Raw genomic sequence first — 3,343 nt, 5'->3', positions numbered from 1 at the left:
AGAGAGAGAGAGAGAGAGAGAGAGAGAGAGAGAGAGAAATAGATTGAGGATCCTATGAAAGAAATATTATGAAAAAAAGGGGGGAAAAGTTGAGTTGACTTGTACAGCCAATTTGATTATTGCAAATGAAATTAAGTTTTTAAGTTAAAATAGGTGGGATTGTTTTAGGGAGTACAGAATAGTTATAATAATTCTCAGGATGAAAGATGATTAACAGGCGAGACTGATCAAAGTATTTCGGAGCTGGAAGTGAAAAGGAGGCAGGCCAGAACTCTTGTAGCTCCATAATGACTATTAGAAGAATTCTAATGATGGGTAAGATGCATGGAGTTGGAAACTTGGGACTCATTCTCATTCACACATGCATATAATCACCGCACCAGCCTCCATGATGAACACATTATGGCGGCCTACATATGCAGAAACAGATGCCTACTTGCACAAGTTTTCGTGCAAATTAAGTGCATGCAACAAAAATGATAATAACAGAAAGGTAAATTGACAGAATGAAAAAACACAGATTTATACTGACTTTACTATCACACTCCGTCTGTTTGCACAGCTGTAATTGGGCAGCCGATACGTGGAACAGCTGACGTGTCGAAAAGCGTCCACATTTGGAGCAGTGCATTACTGAATCAAGACCATCACAGCAGTGTGTCATCCTGTGATACATCTCAACCGAATTTCACAAAGAACTAAAAGAGAAGTCACACTCTGAAGAAAGGGGAAACTGGGAATGTCATATGTCATGCATTTGCACGTAACTCCACGCAGACATTTAAGTAACCATCTTAGTTTACTTTCCATAGTTAAACTTCCATTCCTGCCAAAGTTACTTTAAGGCTTGAGCGGTTGAATATATCTGACCTGACAGTGTTTTCGGAGCATGCACGCGCAGTCTGTGAGAGCAGAGCACACTTCCAGAGGGAAAGGAGAGGGGAAAAATGGAAAAGAACATACCTGCTGCAGCTCACGAGACTAAAAGGCCCTGGGAGAAGAAGCGCTCTGTCTAAACACGGTGGTCGACTCTGTCTAAGCCCCTGAGGATTGACTCGTTGGTTGAACAGATGACGCTCGTGCAAACTGTTGATGAAGCGCGTTCACGCCGCGTGCGCGCGTCCGTGCAGCAGCTGGAAGAATGTCGACGTGGAGCTGCCAATCGTGCGCGCGCAATCACGCACGCGCTTCGAGGGGAGAGCACTACAGTGTGCTGCTTTCAGGCTCTGAGTTACAGTCACTAGTCTCTTAGTTAGTTCTTCTGATTCTTCTTCTTCTAGAATTTGCGGCAGGCTAGACGCATCACCGGCGCTGTTAGTTACAGTGAGGTTCATAAGATATGTGTGAGAGCACCTGAGATAGATAGACAGACAGACAGACCGACAGGCATAGACAGACAGACATAGATAGACAGACAGACAGACAGGCATAGACAGACAGACAGACATAGATAGACAGATAGACAGACAGACAGACAGGCAGGCATAGATAGACAGACAGACAGGCAGGCATAGATAGACAGACAGACAGGCAGGCATAGATAGACAGACAGACAGGCAGGCATAGATAGACAGACAGACAGGCAGGCATAGATAGACAGACAGACAGGCAGGCATAGATAGACAGACAGACAGGCAGGCATAGATAGACAGACAGACAGGCAGGCATAGATAGACAGACAGACAGACATAGATAGACAGACAGACAGACAGACATACATAGACAGACAGACAGGCAGGCATAGATAGACAGACAGACAGACATAGATAGACAGACAGACAGACAGACATACATAGACAGACAGACAGGCAGGCATAGATAGACAGACAGACAGACATAGATAGACAGACAGACAGACATAGACAGACAGACAGGCAGGCATAGATAGACAGACAGACATAGATAGACAGACATAGAAAGAAGAAAACCGAACTCTCCGTGTACAGATAGGTAAGCTATAAGAGGACAAATAGAGAAAAGAAGAGAACTTCTCCAGACAGCTGCAAGAAATGAGAGAGCAATTACAAAATAACACAAAAGACAACACACTTTGCTACAGTACAGCTCCTACTACAGACAAATCAGACCACGCATATACAGAAAACAAGCCTGCCACAAACACACAGACACCCACAGAAACACAGACCTCATCTGCCCACCATCCTGAACCTGATCCAGATGTTCTCCTCCTCATGGACTCTAATGGAAAGTTCTTGGACCCACAGAGACTTTTCCCACATCAAAAAGTCACTGCAAAACGATGCAGGACAACAGGCCATGCCCACCAGATCATCAAAGACTTCACAGGACACCCCTCACGTGTTATTATACACACTGGAACTAATGACCTTCACTCACTGCGCAACAATACTGCTGATGCTGTGAGGAAAATGGTAGAAATCACCAGCAAAAAGTTCCCAGAGTCCCGAATCATAATTTCCACACTTCTCCCACGATGCGACACACCACCACACATCATCTACAGCATTAATGCTGAAATTTCCCATGGATGTTCTTCGCTCCCTAATGTACACCTGGCCCACCACCACAACATCGGTCTCCAACATCTGTATGATGGACTTCACCTCCATAAAGATGCAGTACGTGTTTTTGCAAAAACCCTAAAGGATGCAGCCCTAGGCCGCAGACCATCATCACCAAGGCAGCTGTTACCGACTCCAGAACCCTACCGGCCCATTCACCCCTACATGCCCAGACATCCCCCTCCGACCCTGGTGAAGAAAGACATCGCCTGGACAAGGATCCCACATCATCCACCACACCCACCTATAGCTCCTCACGGTGCTGTAAACCTACAGTCAGCAACTTCACAACCACCTGCTGACAATCAATCCCCCATGAGAAAGAAGAAACCAAAAGCCACCCCACACCAAGAGAAGCCCCCACAGCTGAGAGCACAGAGCTATGCTGAAGCTGCAGCCCGGCCCCCTGCTGCACCCAGCACCTCCACACCTGCCAGCGAACTGAGCCAGATCAGAGAGATGCTGCAGACACTGTGCAACCAGCTCCTGAACAGATAAGGACAATATGCACAAACACAGTGCTCAAAAAAAAAAAATTATAGTAAAAATCACAACAACAAAAATAAAAAAATACTAATGTAAATTGTTTGCCATGCACGTTTTCATAAGTACACTAGCTTCACGTTATTTTCTCTGTCTTACCAACCAGGTTTATCTTTAAAAATTGTATGCGTTCATTTCATATAAGTTGTTGGAATATTCAGGGTCTTCACTCTTCAACATTTGGTTCTAAAAGCACAGACCCAGAATTTCTTAAAAATATCAAAGATGCTGATATGATCATTCTCACCGAGACCTGG

At 45.1% G+C, this 3,343-nt stretch overlaps 1 protein-coding gene across 1 annotated transcript in view; it reads right to left on the bottom strand.

The window, feature by feature from the left end:
• LOC107575592 (uncharacterized) overlaps positions 1-1,108 on the bottom strand; it is a 7,975-nt gene extending 6,867 nt beyond the window's left edge. The window contains exon 1 of the mRNA XM_016261948.1: positions 964-1,108. The gene's annotated coding sequence lies outside the window, so the exon portion shown is untranslated. The remainder of the gene's footprint in view (positions 1-963) is intronic.
• Positions 1,109-3,343: the final 2,235 nt, after the last annotated feature.

The sequence above is a fragment of the Sinocyclocheilus grahami genome, unplaced genomic scaffold, assembly GCF_001515645.1.
Source record: "Sinocyclocheilus grahami isolate Dianchi unplaced genomic scaffold, SAMN03320097.WGS_v1.1 scaffold2739.1, whole genome shotgun sequence".
Taxonomy (NCBI): Eukaryota; Metazoa; Chordata; class Actinopteri; order Cypriniformes; family Cyprinidae; genus Sinocyclocheilus; species Sinocyclocheilus grahami.
Note: the sequence above shows the minus strand (reverse complement) of the source record. Positions and strands in the feature narration are given on the sequence as shown.